Genomic DNA, 17384 nt, shown 5'->3' on the forward strand with positions numbered 1-17384 from the left:
TACCCAAAAAATTCAGTTAAATATAAATATTAAAACCTGACAGTATATTACAACAAGAAAATTTAAAATTATTTATTAGTTGAAAAAATAGATAATTCTAGAGTGGCAAGTATCTTTATACTTTATTCCACCTCTGGTGACTAAGTTGAAAGCTTCACAAACACTGTGTAAGTGCTCTACCACTAAGCTGTATCTCCAATCTTTGAAAAAGAACCTTTTGATGCCGGGTCTTGCTACATTGTTCAGGTTGGCTTTGATCCTCATGTGTCAAAGTCCTAAACTGCTGTCCTTAAATAGATAGGTCACCATGCATAACTTTTAAAAGAAGCACGGGCCCTAAGCCCTGGGTAGTTGACTAGGCTTCCAGTACCAAGTATACCAAGTATAATTTTCCACTTGTTGAGTGAAAATTAGGTTCAATTAAAGAGCTGTTGATAGAGAGACCCAACCGCCTGGCCAGGTGGGCACTCCTGAGGCTGCAGAGCGGAAGTGACCACCAACTCTGCTCACCCCTGCCCACATCCCTGGCCCAAGAGGAAACTGTAAAAGGCCTCTGGGCTCCCGTGGGGGAGGGCCCAGGAGCGGCAGGACCCCTGCCTGAGACACCGCCGGAACCTGAAGGAAACAGACCGGATAAACAGTTCTCTGCACCCAAATCCCGTGGGAGGGAGAGCTAAACCTTCAGAGAGGCAGACAAGCCTGGGAAACCAGAAGAGACTGCTCCCTGCACACACATCTCGGACGCCAGAGGAAAAAGCCAAAGACCATCTGGAACCCTGGTGCACTGAAGCTCCCGGAAGGGGAGGCACAGGTCTTCCTGGTTGCTGCCGCTGCAGAGAGCCCGTGGGCAGCACCCCACGAGTGAACTTGAGCCTCGGGACCACAGGTAAGAACAAATTTTCTGCTGCAAAAAAGCTGCCTGGTGAACTCAAGACACAGGCCCACAGGAACAGCTGAAGACCTGTAGAGAGGAAAAACTACATGCCCGAAAGCAGAACACTCTGTCCCCATAACTGACTGAAAGAGAGGAAAACAGGTCTACAGCACTCCTGACACACAGGCTTATAGGACAGTCTAGCCACTGTCAGAAATAGCAGAACAAAGTAACACTAGAGATAATCTGATGGCAAGAGGCAAGCACAGGAACCCAAGCAACAGAAACCAAGACTACATGGCACCATCGGAGCCCAATTCTCCCATCAAAACAAACATGGAATATCCAAACACACCAGAAAAGCAAGATCTATTTTCAAAATCATATTTGATCATGATGCTGGAGGACTTCAAGAAAGACATGAAGAACTCCCTCAGAGAACAAGTAGAAGCCTACAGAGAGGAATCGCAAAAATGCCTGAAAGAATCGCAAAAATCCCTGAAAGAATTCCAGGAAAACATAAATAAACAAGTAGAAGCCCATAGAGAGGAGACACAAAAATCCCTGAAAGAATTCCAGGAAAACATAAATAAACAAGTAGAAGCCCATAGAGAGGAGACACAAAAATCCCTGAAAGAATTCCAGGAAAACACAATCAAACAGTTGAAGGAATTAAAAATGGAAATAGAAGCAATCAAGAAAGAACACATGGAAACAACCCAGGATATAGAACACCAAAAGAAGAGACAAGGAGCTGTAGATACAAGCTTCACCAACAGAATACAAGAGATGGAAGAGAGAATCTCAGGAGCAGAAGATTCCATAGAAATCATTGACTCAACTGTCAAAGATAATGTAAAGCGGAAAAAGCTACTGGTCCAAAACATACAGGAAATCCAGGACTCAATGAGAAGATCAAACCTAAGGATAATAGGTATAGAAGAGAGTGAAGACTCCCAGCTCAAAGGACCAGTAAATATCTTCAACAAAATCATAGAAGAAAACTTCCCTAACCTAAAAAAAGAGATACCCATAGACATACAAGAAGCCTACAGAACTCCAAATAGATTGGACCAGAAAAGAAACACCTCCCGTCACATAATTGTCAAAACACCAAACGCACAAAATAAAGAAAGAATATTAAAAGCAGTAAGGGAAAAAGGTCAAGTAAGATATAAAGGGAGACCTATCAGAATCACACCAGACTTCTCGCCAGAAACTATGAAGGCCAGAAGATCCTGGACTGATGTCATACAGACCCTAAGAGAACACAAATGCCAGCCCAGGTTACTGTATCCAGCAAAACTCTCAATTAACATTGATGGAGAAACCAAGATATTCCATGACAAAACCAAATTTACACAATATCTTTCTACAAGTCCAGCACTACAAAGGATAATAAATGGTAAAGCCCAACATAAGGAGGCAAGCTATACCCTAGAAGAAGCAAGAAACTAATTGTCTTGGCAACAAAACAAAGAGAATGAAAGCACACAAACATAACCTCACATCCAAATATGAATATAACGGGAAGCAATAATCACTATTCCTTAATATCTCTCAATAACAATGGCCTCAACTCCCCAATAAAAAGACATAGATTAACAAACTGGATACGCAATGAGGACCCTGCATTCTGCTGCCTACAGGAAACACACCTCAGAGACAAAGACAGACACTACCTCAGAGTGAAAGGCTGGAAAACAACTTTCCAAGCAAATGGTCAGAAGAAGCAAGCTGGAGTAGCCATTCTAATATCAAATAAAATCAATTTCCAACTAAAAGTCATCAAAAAAGATAAGGAAGGACACTTCATATTCATCAAAGGAAAAATCCACCAAGATGAACTCTCAATCCTAAATATCTATGCCCCAAATACAAGGGCACCTACATACGTAAAAGAAACCTTACTAAAGCTCAAAACACACATTGCACCTCACACAATAATAATGGGAGATTTCAACACACCACTCTCATCAATGGACAGATCATGGAAACAGAAATTAAACAGTGATGTCGACAGACTAAAGAAGTCATGAGCCAAATGGACTTAACGGATATTTATAGAACATTCTATCCTAAAGCAAAAGGATATACCTTCTTCTCAGCTCCTCATGGTACTTTCTCCAAAATTGACCATATAGTTGGTCAAAAAACAGGCCTCAACAGGTACAGAAAGATAGAAATAATCCCATGCGTGCTATCGGACCACCACGGCCTAAAACTGGTCTTCAATAACAATCAAGGAAGAATGCCCACATATACGTGGAAATTGAACAATGCTCTACTCAATGATAACCTGGTCAAGGAAGAAATAAAGAAAGAAATTAAAAACTTTTTAGAATTTAATGAAAATGAAGATACAACATACCCAAACTTATGGGACACAATGAAAGCTGTGCTAAGAGGAAAACTCATAGCGCTGAGTGCCTGCAGAAAGAAACAGGAAAGAGCATATGTCAGCAGCTTGACAGCACACCTAAAAGCTCTAGAACAAAAAGAAGCAAATACACCCAGGAGGAGTAGAAGGCAGGAAATAATCAAACTTAGAGCTGAAATCAACCAAGTAGAAACAAAAAGGACCATAGAAAGAATCAACAGAACCAAAAGTTGGTTCTTTGAGAAAATCAACAAGATAGATAAACCCTTAGCCAGACTAACGAGAGGACATAGAGAGTGCGTCCAAATTAACAAAATGAGAAATGAAAGGGAGACATAACTACAGATTCAGAGGAAATTCAAAAAATCATCAGATCTTACTGTAAAAACCTATATTCAACAAAATTTGAAAATCTTCAGGAAATGGACAATTTCCTAGACAGATACCAGGTATCGAAGTTAAATCAGGAACAGATAAACCAGTTAAACAACCCCATAACTCCTAAGGAAATAGAAGCAGTCATTAAAGGTCTCCTAACCAAAAAGAGCCCAGGTCCAGACGGGTTTAGTGCAGAATTCTATCAAACCTTCATAGAAGACCTCATACCAATATTATCCAAACTATTCCACAAAATTGAAACAGATGGAGCACTACCGAATTCCTTCTACGAAGCTACAATTACTCTTATACCTAAACCACACAAAGACACAACAAAGAAAGAGAACTTCAGACCAATTTCCCTTATGAATATCGACGCAAAAATACTCAATAAAATTCTGGCAAACCGAATTCAAGAGCACATCAAAACAATCATCCACCATGATCAAGTAGGCTTCATCCCAGGCATGCAGGGATGGTTTAATATACGGAAAACCATCAACGTGATCCATTGTATAAACAAACTGAAAGAACAGAACCACATGATCATTTCATTAGATGCTGAGAAAGCATTTGACAAAATTCAACACTGCTTCATGATAAAAGTCCTGGAAAGAATAGGAATTCAAGGCCCATACCTAAACATAGTAAAAGCCATATACAGCAAACCAGTTGCTAACATTAAACTAAATGGAGAGAAACTTGAAGCAATCCCACTAAAATCAGGGACTAGACAAGGCTGCCCACTCTCTCCCTACTTATTCAATATAGTTCTTGAAGTTCTAGCCAGAGCAATCAGACAACAAAAGGAGATCAAGGGGATACAGATCGGAAAAGAAGAGGTCAAAATATCACTATTTGCAGATGACATGATAGTATATTTAAGTGATCCCAAAAGTTCCACCAGAGAACTACTAAAGCTGATAAACAATTTCAGCAAAGTGGCTGGGTATAAAATTAACTCAAATAAATCAGTTGCCTTCCTCTATACAAAAGAGAAACAAGCCGAGAAAGAAATTAGGGAAACGACACCCTTCATAATAGACCCAAATAATATAAAGTACCTCGGTGTGACTTTAACCAAGCAAGTAAAAGATCTGTACAATAAGAACTTCAAGACACTGAGGAAAGAAATTGAAGAAGACCTCAGAAGATGGAAAGATCTCCCATGCTCATGGATTGGCAGGATTAATATAGTAAAAATGGCCATTTTACCAAAAGCAATCTACAGATTCAATGCAATCCCCTCAAAATACCAATCCAATTCTTCAAAGAGTTAGACAGAACAATTTGCAAATTCATCTGGAATAACAAAAAACCCAGGATAGCTAAAGCTATCCTCAACAATAAGAGGACTTCAGGGGGAATCACTATCCCTGAACTCAAGCAGTATTACAGAGCAATAGTGATAAAAACTGCATGGTATTGGTACAGAGACAGACAGATAGACCAATGGAATAGAATTGAAGACCCAGAAATGAACCCACACACCTATGGTCACTTGATTTTTGACAAAGGAGCCAAAACCATCCAATGGAAAAAAGATAGCATTTTCAGCAAATGGTGCTGGTTCAACTGGAGGTCAACATGTAGAAGAATGCAGATCGATCCATGCTTATCACCCTGTACAAAGCTTAAGTCCAAGTGGATCAAGGACCTCCACATCAAACCAGACACACTCAAACTAATAGAAGAAAAACTAGGGAAGCATCTGGAACACATAGGCACTGGAAAAAATTTCCTGAACAAAACACCAATGGCTTATGCTCTAAGATCAAGAATCGACAAATGGGATCTCATAAAACTGCAAAGCTTCTGTAAGGCAAAGGACACTGTGGTTAGGACAAAACGGCAACCAACAGATTGGGAAAAGATCTTTACCAATCCTACAACAGATAGAGGCCTTATATCCAAAATATACAAAGAACTCAAGAAGTTAGACCGCAGGGAAACAAATAACCCTATTAAAAAATGGGGTTCAGAGCTAAACAAAGAATTCACAGCTGAGGAATGCCAAATGGCTGAGAAACACCTAAAGAAATGTTCAACATCTTTAGTCATAAGGGAAATGCAAATCAAAACAACCCTGAGATTTCACCTCACACCAGTGAGAATGGCTAAGATCAAAAACTCAGGTGACAGCAGATGCTGGCGAGGATGTGGAGAAAGAGGAACACTCCTCCATTGTTGGTGGGATTGCAGACTGGTAAAACCATTCTGGAAATCAGTCTGGAGGTTCCTCAGAAAATTGGACATTGAACTGCCTGAGGATCCAGCTATACCTCTCTTGGGCATATACCCAAAAGATGCCTCAACATATAAAAGAGACACGTGCTCCACTATGTTCATCGCAGCCTTATTTATAATAGCCAGAAAATGGAAAGAACCCAGATGCCCTTCAACAGAGGAATGGATACAGAAAATGTGGTACATCTACACAATGGAATATTACTCAGCTATCAAAAACAACGAGTTTATGAAATTCGTAGGCAAATGGTCAGAACTGGAAAATATCATCCTGAGTGAGCTAACCCAATCACAGAAAGACATACATGGTATGCACTCATTGATAAGTGGCTATTAGCCCAAATGCTTGAATTACCCTAGATCCCTAGAACAAACGAAACTCAAGACGGATGATCAAAATGTGAATGCTTCACTCCTTTAAATGAGGAAAAAGAATACCCTTGGCAGGGAAGGGAGAGGCAAAGATTAAAACAGAGACTGAAGGAACACCCATTCAGAGCCTGCCCCACATGTGGCCCATACATATACAGCCACCCAATTAGACAAGATGGATGAAGCAAAGAAGTGCAGACCGACAGGAGCCGGATGTAGATCGCTCCTGAGAGACACAGCCAGAATACAGCAAATACAGAGGCAAATGCCAGCAGCAAACCACTGAACTGAGAATAGGTCCCCTGTTGAAGGAATCAGAGAAAGAACTGGAAGAGCTTGAAGGGGCTCGAGACCCCAAAAGTACAACAATGCCAAGCAACCAGAGCTTCCAGGGACTAAGCCACTACCTAAAGACTATACATGGACTGACCCTGGACTCTGACCCCATAGGTAGCACTGAATATCCTAGTAAGAGCACCAGTGGAAGGGGAAGCCCTGGGTCCTGCTAAGACTGAACCCCCAGTGAACTAGTCTATGGGGGGAGGGCGGCAATGGGGGGAGGGTTGGGAGGGGAACACCCATAAGGAAGGGGAGGGGGGAGGGGGATGTTTGCCCGGAAACCGGGAAAGGGAATGACACTCGAAATGTATATAAGAAATACTCAAGTTAATAAAAAAAAAAAAAAAGAGCTGTTGATAATCACCAAGGTGAGAAGCCTTACCAAGATGACTTCCTAACTATGATCTGAAGATGGATGGCACAATAAACATGCTAGCATGGACAGTTGAAAATCCAGGAGGTTTCATTGCTTCACAAAGAACTACATGTAATTAAGTAATGTTGAGAGTGGGACAAATAACCTCCCCCAAGGAAGAGCACATCAACTTGCTATCCAATATGAAATGGTTAGCCCTGAAAACATACACAAGAAGTAACATTATATAGACTGAGAGAAGGTGTATTTATTTATTTAGGAGTGCACACGTGCACACATACGTATGTTACAACAATTAAAGGAAAATCAACCATGGATTTGAAAAGGAGCAAGGTAAAAGTGCTATATGGCAGAGTCTGGAGGGTAGAAAAATGATGGAATCATTTATAATCTCAAAAGCTTATTTTAAAATAAGCATAATTGGACTTCAATATAATTCTATCTAACATGAAAAATACTGACAATGTCATATTAATATATAGGAGGATACAGAGTCATTGAAAGGATCAAGGAAGTATGTATGTATGTATACATACTCCCTTCATTACTATGGAAACATTTGCATATGGATTACAATTAAATTCTCATTGGGAAGCTGCAAGGGTTTTGGAATCACTTATAAATGATATAAATATTGATTTTAGTCAGATAGAGATAGTTTATTGAGCATATGCCCCAGGATTGACATATTAGGTCCATGATTCAGATTTGGGAACTGAATCATGAATTTGAGTTAAGATTTTATAGGGTTATAAGCTTAAAATTTATAAATATTTAAGTTCTTTTATTAATTACGATTTAGGGATAGGGGACTTTTTTAAAGAATATGTTTGTGTTTTATATTTATTTTGTTTTTATTGGTGGGGGTATTTAATTGTGTTATCTAGGTCTCAATATTTTATTTAGGCCATAATATTTTACCTTGGCCTTTTTACCTAGGACTTAAAAGAAGCTCTTATGGTAATAGGAATAGATAGATCGATTGACAGACAGACGTACATACACAGAACAATTGCTAGGTCAGTAGATCATCAACTGACCAATACTTAGAAAAGTATTAGTATTACTTGAAAAATACTTGGGAAAAGATAGATAGGTTCGATAGGTACATAGAAACATAGATAGATGAAAGCTTAAAACTAGATTTGGACACACAGGTCATATTTTTAAGATATAATTTTGAGGATAAACAATGTTTATAGCTCATTATAAGTCCACTGGCAAGGAAATATTTATCAAGTCAACTGCCTATAGCGAATGAAAAGGGAAGGCAACTTTCTTTTTTTTTCTTTTTGGATATTTTTAATTTACATTTCAAATGTTATCCCCTTTCCCAGTTGGTTTCCCCTCCATAAACCTCCTACCCCATCTCGTTTCTATGAGGGTGGTCCCCTACCCATCCACCCACCCTTTCCTGCCTGCCCACCCTGATATTCCCCTATACTGGGGGGTCAAGCCCTGGCAGGACCGAAGGCTTCTCCTCCCATTGGTGCCCAACACGACCATCCTCTGATACATATGTGGCTGGAGCCATGGGTCTGTCCATGTGTAGTCTTTGGGCAGTGGTTTAGTCCCTGGGAGCTCTGGTTGGTTGGTATTGTCCAGGCATGGATAAAGCAGCCATGAGCAGACTCAGATGCAGGAATGTGCAGCATGCCATGTTAAGTTATAAGAATGTTTGTAGAAATTTGCACTGCCAGGTCTTGCATAGATGACACACACTAACGCAGAGATCAGGCTGCTGTGCTAGCACTTTGTCCTGCCTGCTCAGTTCTCTGCTTCCTTAGACTAGGGAAACCATTTGCAATGACAGGCATAGTTTGTACCCCAAGGTTCTTTCTCTTCTCTGGACAGACATCACCTAAATTAGCTCATGTCTCAAAGGCAGTACTATCCACAGACGGACAGTCAGCAATGGAATCTAGCTGATAGGACAGTTCAGAAAGTCGGTTAGAATTCTAGAACAAAATTGTCCAACTAGCCACCAAAAAGAAAAGCAGATCAATTAACATCATACCCACAAACTTGTTCAGTCCTTTCTAAATAACCAATATGAATCCTCCTGATGCATTTTGAAAGTCCTGAATCCGTGGGGAGAAGGAAAACTCTCTGAATATTTCGCTTCTTCAATAACATGAACAAAGCCTGGGCTATTCCCCCAAAACTACAATTATATTCCAATTCAGCAGGTGTTGGTTCAATATCAGTATTAAAACATTAGTCTCTTCACCCTTATGTGACTGTATTTTTTACCCCCATTCTAAACATTAAGAAAAGTTGAAGTCCAATGAAGAAAAAGAAATTACATAATAGGTCATCGCCCTTCCACATCTGTGGAAGATGTATGTGAGCTTCATTTGATCCATTAGGTGGTATTGGTCACCTGTTTTCAATTGATGCAGAGAGTAACCCGAGACCATGAAATCATTAGATATGTTCAATAGATTAGGTTAGTGCTCTATTGTTGAACTATATTTAACTGTCACTTGTTCCCTAGCCTCCAGCTATTATTGTAAGGACTAGTATATGTATATAGTAATTGGATAGTCTCAGACAATATTATCAACCTGCTTTTTGCCATTATTAATATGAGAGCGTAACTTAGACCTGGTCATTAGATTTTTACAATCTAATGTTAAGTTTTGAGTTTTACAGGTAGTTCTCATTGCCATTTTCTCTATTTATTCTCCACATTTTAACTTTTTTGACTATGTTAAAGTTTCTTCTATTAGTCTTCTTTCTAATTCTAGAACCAAACTCATTTTGCATGGCTTAAACATGTACTCCAATATACTCTTATTGTATGTTTTCCTCGACTTTTACCATTAATTTTCAATGTGAGGTTTTAATAGTAATTAATTTTCACTGAAAACCATAACTAAACATTTAGAGCTGCATTTTGGTTTTATTTTTTGAAAGCATTTTGTATTTAATTTTTTCCTGCAATATATTTGGTTCACATTTTTACTTTCCTCCAACTCCTCCCACAGGCTCCCCATGTTCATGATTCTTTTACGTGGAGAATGATTCAATCAAGTTAATTAACATGTCTATCACTTCATGGAAACTTTGTACTCTTGGATCCATATCTTCCCCGATTGCTCTCATTGAAACATGAGGTTTTTATTGGTCTTTGACTTCACTTGTATTCTACAGTATCTAGGAGCCTACAAGTTGTACCCATATTAGTAGTAAATGTATCTTGCTACTTCTTTCCTTATGTCATTGCTGTACTCTGCTTTTTCTAAATCAAATAGCTAGTAACTAGAAGTCATCCAAACATTACATGAATTGTCAAATTAATCGCAAATTAAACTAGTGAATAATTTTTTCTATATTTCACAAAATTATTGCTGCTGAAATTTTTTACTTGCTTAAAATTTTCTAATTCATTATCATTATTATTTCAGGAAGACAATAAAGATGCATGTAAAGTTCCACAACTTTTGTTTTGTTTCTTTCTTAGCTAATCATCTTAACTTTCTCCTTAAAACTACCTTGCAACTTGTAGGCAGAGGAAACTGCTCTTAGAGTTGAACAGTCTTAGAAAAATGTTGATACTGTACAGGGTATCAAACAGCCCCTCTCTGCTGGCTCCAAAGATGGACTAGACAACAGTGTCATATTGAAGCTCTGATATTCAGAGTATACAACAAAAATGATATTAGCCATTTGTTTCATAAAATATGATTATTAACAGTTTACTCTAAATACTACCTAAAGCACAGATCTTAATAGTATCTTTTGAAGTTTCTTTACATAGGTTGGATATGGAGTAATGGTCTTATTAAATTAAGAAATGTTGGTTATGTTATTTAATTATTCTAGGGGTAGGGAAATATTACAGTACATATAAGGTTCTCTATACTCTGCCACCATACCCTCTTTTATAAATATTAAATATGCATAATGCTTTGAGTTCAAAACTAAAATGTTACATAATATCTTACATAAATTACTCTCAACTAAATGAGTCAAATATTTACACTTTAAAATGGACTAATAGTTACTAAGGAGATTGGTTCAGAGGTGAAAATGTCCAAAATTCTATTATTGTTGCAAATTATATTTTCCTAAGTTACCGCTTCTCACCCTACAATGGAATATATTTCTTACTGTGAGCCAACTAGAATAATTTGCTCAGATTCAAGTATGTATTTTCTACCTCAGGCAGATAAAATGAGGAAATGCTGAAAAATAAGATATGTAGTGATCCCTCCCGATTTTATTTTAACGGATCTACGATGAGTAACTTCAGACTAAATGGGAATGCAAATAGAAGCATCCTGCAGAAGATGGATGACAGCATTTTCCTTCTTTCATGATGATTTAAAAGCTAAAAGAGAGAAAAGTTAGATTACTGGGAACCATAAATTATCCTGATATCTACTAAAGATAAATAAATGTGGTAAGTCCATTTTATACATGCTGCCATACTAAATGCAAAGACATATTTCAATTCTGAGATATTGATTAGAGAAGGTCTATTTTGCTGCTCTGTTTTGGAAGGCAAGACCTTAGAAGTATGAAAATTGGGCAAGAACTATCGATAAGCATGAATGTAAGGCTTAAATAGTAGTCTTTGTATAATTAGTATACATTTAAAAATCTATGTATGTGTGAATTGGCATCTTCTAAGGGACCAATTTGTAGATGCATACACCTGGGATACAAATATTTTTCTAAATGCTCGATGGGAGGGGAGGCTCTTGGTCCTGTGGAGGCTTGATTTCCCAACATAGGGGGATGCTAGAGCAGTGAGATGAGAGTGGGTGAGCGGGTTGAGGAGCACCCTTATAGAGGGAGGAATGGGATGGGGGTGGTCTGTGGAGGGACAACTGGGAATGGAGATATCATTGAAATGTAAATGAATAAAATGAATAATAAAAAATATAAAAAGTAAATCTAAAAAAGAATCATCCAATCTCTCGTCATGTTGGTGACATGTTTAGGTGGTTTCTTATCTTCATACACAGTCATCTCAATTTGCTTTGCATGAATGTGTGGAATTTAAAATTATCTTCTCTTATTTTGGAATAATCTATGAACATAGTTTTCCTTTTAGTTTCTTCTTAGTTATGAGATTGTAATAAAATTAAATGTGTTCTAAAATTTTTTATGAAATCCAATACTTTAATGTATGACCATAAAAAAGTAAAATGCATTCTTTATTAAGAATATATATTTTTATGCAATGTAAGAAATATGTCAAATTTGATCCATAGACTTTATTGCAAACATTTAACCAGGAAAGGGATCTGTTCTGATTCATTTATCATTATAACTAGTAACCACACATATAAGAATCACTAGTTGCTATGCATAAAAGACTTCATAAGGAAAATACAGTTATATTAGATAGTTCCAGAAACAAAGCTTTTGATTTAGAGGAATGCATTAAAATTAAATCGATTCTCATGCTAAAATGCTTTCTTTTTTGTCTCCAGTGCGTGCATGACTTAATCTAGGAGCCATATATTCTTGAATTTGTTAAGCGTGTAATCTGCTCATCTTTCTAGACATGCCCGAGGAGTCTTTGTTTCATTCCAATCGAGCAATTATAACCTTCCTACAGAATTATTTCTGTTTTGTTCAAGCGGAAATCAGCACTGAAATGAGACCTGACCCTGGCCCTTTTCTACATTATTCTCACGATAACATTATGTTGTGCCATAAGATGTAATTGCATTTCTTTAAGGAATAAAACTGGCTGCTGACTCTAAGCTGGGAAAGCAAGTACAGTATTATTTGATAAAAAACTGTGGGGAAGTTTCAGATATTCAACTCCTTATAAGAGTTAAGATAACAGTATGAAAAGAGAGTTTCTGCAACATTAGCCTGATGGTCAGCTTCACAGAAGTGAGAAACACGTACAAAATACTCAGCAGATGTGAATCTAAAGACAGATAAATCAATATTACTAGATAAATAGATAAAATGAACATTTAAGGGCTTAGTATGAGCCTATATATTCACAATCTCACATACTCTTTAAAGAAACATTAGATAAAGGAGGGAAAAGACTATTCACCCAGTATGTAGTTTGTTTTATAATTCTAAGTATGAAAATGTTGACATATCAATACAATTAAGGAAAAAAATATTGTCAAGCACAAGGGGTAGGAGCTCAACATAAACATTTAATGCAAAGTTATTCAAATGAGTGACTCAGTCACCATGTCAGAGCAAATTCGGTTGGCTTTAGTATTGTGTGGATTTTTGAATACATGACTAATCCTTAGTCAGAAGTTAAATGTGCTTCTAAGTAAATATTTTATTCTAACAATTAAGTTCTTTTCTTTTTTAATTCTTAGATAAAAAAATAATTGAGACCAAAACTGGAGGAAAAGCTCAGGGGGCAAACTGCTTGCTATATAAATTTTGAGGACCTAAGTTCAAATCCCTGGATCTCATGCAAAGCATACATCTATAACCTTAATGCTCCTATAGGGAGAAGGGAGACAAAGAAAAGAGAATCCCCGGATGCAGAGGTGGACTACACAGAGTTTTCCTCACAGAATAGAAGGCAATGACCAATATCCAAGTCTTTCTCTGATTTCCATAAATAGGTACAAGCTTATGTACACTTCCCTTTTCTCTGTCTCTCTGTCTTTCTATTCTGTTGTCTTTGTCTCTCCACTCTGTCTCTCCTCTCTCTCCTCCATTCTTTTCTCCCTCCCTCCTTCCCTAATTCTCCTTCTCCCTCTTCACCCCCGCCACACACACACACACACACACACACACACACACACACACACAGAGAGAGAGAGAGAGACAGAGAGACAGAGAGACAGAGAGAGACAGAGAGAGAGAGACAGAGAGAGACAGAGATTTTGAAGTTTCTAAATACCAGGAGACAAACAAGTAAATAGACGTGTCCTGGGTAATGAGTGCAGGTCATGACATTTTACAGAAGATAGCCACGAAAATAAGAGACGATAAGGAGAAGGAACTCCAACATGAGGGTAGAGTTGGTATCTGCCTTGGGATATGAAAGACATTATTGGGACAACTCATGAAATCTAATAAGATCTGTGGATTAGATAATAGTATTATGACTAGTCAATGTTAATTTCTGTTTTATATAAGATAATGTCTTTATTTTTAGGAAACATACACCTAAGTATATCGTAGAGAAAGGGAAAAATCATATCTGCAGCCTACTTTTACAGGATCCAGGAAAATAATGAACCACACATATAATCACAATCCCCACAAAATTATGAATACTTAGGGATTCTGAATAAACTATACATAGGTATTCTTTGCACAATTCTTTTTGTCTGAAATTATATTAAGGTTAAAAGTTTGATAATGCCGGGTGTGGTGGCGAACATTCTCTATGAATTCAAGGGCAGCTTGGTCTCTATTGCAAGTTCCAGTTTAGCCAGGGTTACACAGTAAGACCTTATCTCAAAAGAAGACAAGCAAACAGAAACAAAAAAAAATTAAAAAGTTAACAAGGGAGTCAGTATTCTTCTGGCAGCCTTCAGATGAAGATGTAGAACTCTTAGCTCCTCCTGCACTATGCCTGACTGGAAGCTACCATGTTCCTGCCTTGATGATAATGGACTGACCCTCTGAACCTGTAAGCCATCCCCAATTAAATGTTGTCCTCATAAGACATGGAGTCTGTTGCCTTGGTCATGGAATCTGTTCACAGCAGTAAGACCCTAAGACACATGCTTATAGCTCTCAGCCATGCTCAGTTGGCTTTGCTGCTTCAGTGTCTGTGGTTTGACTAAATGTGTTAAGAGTAGACAACAGGATCTCTGCCCCCAAACCCCGTGGGAGAGAGACCTCACCGCCTGGTCAGGTGGGCACTCCTGAGGCTGCAGATCGGAGGAGACCACCAACACTGCCCACCCCTGCCCACATCCCTGGCCCAAGAGGAAACTGTATAAGGCCTCTGGGTTCCCATAAGGGAGGGCCCAGGAGCGGCAGGACCCCTGCGCCTGAGACACCGCCGGAACCTGAAGGAAACAGACCGGATAAACAGTTCTCTGCACCCAAATCCCGTGGGAGAGAGAGCTAAACCTACAGAGAGGCAGACACGCCTGGGAAACGAGAAGAGACTGCACTCTGCGCACATCCAGACGCCAGAGGAAAACACCAAACGCCATCTGGAACCCTGGTCCACGGAGGCTCCTGGAAAGAGCGGCGCAGATCTTCTCGGTTGCTGCCGCCGCGGAGAGGACTTAGGCAGTACCCCACGAGCACACTTGAGCCTCGGAACCTCAGGTAGGACCAACTTTTCCCCTGCAAGAAACCTGCCTGGTGAACTCAAGACACAGGCCCACAGGAACAGCTGAAGACCTGTAGAGAGGAAAAACTACACGCCCGAAAGCAGAACACTCTGTCCCCATAACTGGCTGAAAGAAAACAGGAAAACAGGCCTACAGCACTCCTGACACACAGGCTTATAGGACAGTCTAGCCACTGTCAGAAATAGCAGAACAAAGCAACACTAGAGATAATCTGATGGTGAGAGGCAAGCACTGGAACCCAAGCAACAGAAACCAAGACTACATGGCATCATCGGAGCCCAATTCTCCCATCAAAAAAAACATGGAATATCCAAACACACCAGAAAAGCAAGATCTAGTTTCAAAATCATATTTGATCATGATGCTGGAGGACTTCAAGAAAGCCTTGAAGAACTCCCTTAGAGAACAAGTAGAAGCCTACAGAGAGGAATCGCAAAAATGCCTGAAAGAATTCCAGGAAAACATAAATAAACAAGTAGAAACCCATAGAGAGGAGACACAAAAATCCCTGAAAGAATTCCAGGAAAACACAATCAAACAGTTGAAGGAATTAAAAATGGAAATAGAAGTAATCAAGAAAGAACACATGGAAACAACCCTGGATATAGAAAATCAAAAGAAGAGACAAGGAGCTGTAGATAGAAGCTTCACCAACAGAATACAAGAGATGGAAGAGAGAATCTCAGGAGCAGAAGATTCCATAGAAATCATTGACTCAACTGTCAAAGATAATGTAAAGCGGAAAAAGCTACTGGTCCAAAACATACAGGAAATCCAGGACTCAATGAGAAGATCAAACCTAAGGATAATAGGTATAGAAGAGAGTGAAGACTCCCAGCTCAAAGGACCAGTAAATATCTTCAACAAAATCATAGAAGAAAACTTCCCTAACCTAAAAAAAGAGATACCCATAGGCATACAAGAAGCCTACAGAACTCCAAATAGATTGGACCAGAAAAGAAACAACTCCCGTCACATAATAGTCAAAACACCAAACGCACAAAATAAAGAAAGAATATTAAAAGCAGTAAGGGAAAAAGGTCAAGTAACATATAAAGGCAGACCTATCAGAATCACACCAGACTTTTTGCCAGAAACTATGAAGGCCAGAAGATCCTGGACAGATGTCATACAGACCCTAAGAGAACACAAGTGCCAGCCCAGGTTACTGTATCCTGCAAAACTCTCAATTAACATAGATGGAGAAACCAAGATATTCCATGACAAAACCAAATTTACACAATATCTTTCTACAAATCCAGCACTACAAAGGATAATAAATGGTAAAGCCCAACATAAGGAGGCAAGCTATACCCTAGAAGAAGCAAGAAACTAATCGTCTTGGCAACAAAACAAAGAGAAGAAAAGCACACAAACATAACCTCACATCCAAATATGAATATAACGGGAAGCAATAATCACTATTCCTCAATATCTCTCAACATCAATGGCCTCAACTCCCCAATAAAAAGACATAGATTAACAAACTGGATGTGCAACGAGGACCCTGCATTCTGCTGCCTACAGGAAACACACCTCAGAGTCAAAGACAGACACTACCTCAGAGTGAAAGGCTGGAAAACAACTTTCCAAGCAAATGGTCAGAAGAAGCAAGCTGGAGTAGCCATTCTAATATCAAATAAAATCAATTTTCAATTAAAAGTCATCCAAAAAGATAAGGAAGGACACTTCATATTCATCAAAGGAAAAATCCACCAAGATGAACTCTCAATCCTAAATATCTATGCCCCAAATACAAGGGCACCTACATACGTAAAAGAAACCAAAAGATGCCCCAACATATTAAAAAGACACGTTGTCTACTATGTTCATAGCAGCCTTATTTATAATAGCCAGAAGCTGGAAAGAACCCAGATGCCCTTCAACAGAGGAATGGATACAGAAAATGTGGTACATCTACACAATGGAATATTACTCAGCTATCAAAAACAATGACCTTATGAAATTCATAGGCAAATGGATGGAACTGGAAGATATCATCCTGAGTGAGGTAACCCAATCACAGAAAACACACATGGTATTCACTCATTGATAAGTGGCTATTAGCCCAAATGCTTGAATTACCCTAGATGCACAGAACACATGAAATTCAATAAGGATGATCAAAATGCGAATGCTTCACTCCTTCTT

At 38.7% G+C, this 17384-nt stretch overlaps 1 protein-coding gene across 7 annotated transcripts in view; it reads right to left on the reverse strand.

The window, feature by feature from the left end:
* The window catches only part of Syt1 (synaptotagmin 1), a 544812-nt gene that overhangs the window by 468539 nt on the left and 58889 nt on the right, over window positions 1–17384 (reverse strand). The gene's annotated exons all lie outside the window — the stretch shown is intronic.

The sequence above is a fragment of the Rattus norvegicus genome, chromosome 7 (genome assembly GCF_036323735.1).
Source record: "Rattus norvegicus strain BN/NHsdMcwi chromosome 7, GRCr8, whole genome shotgun sequence".
Lineage (NCBI taxonomy): Eukaryota > Metazoa > Chordata > Mammalia > Rodentia > Muridae > Rattus > Rattus norvegicus.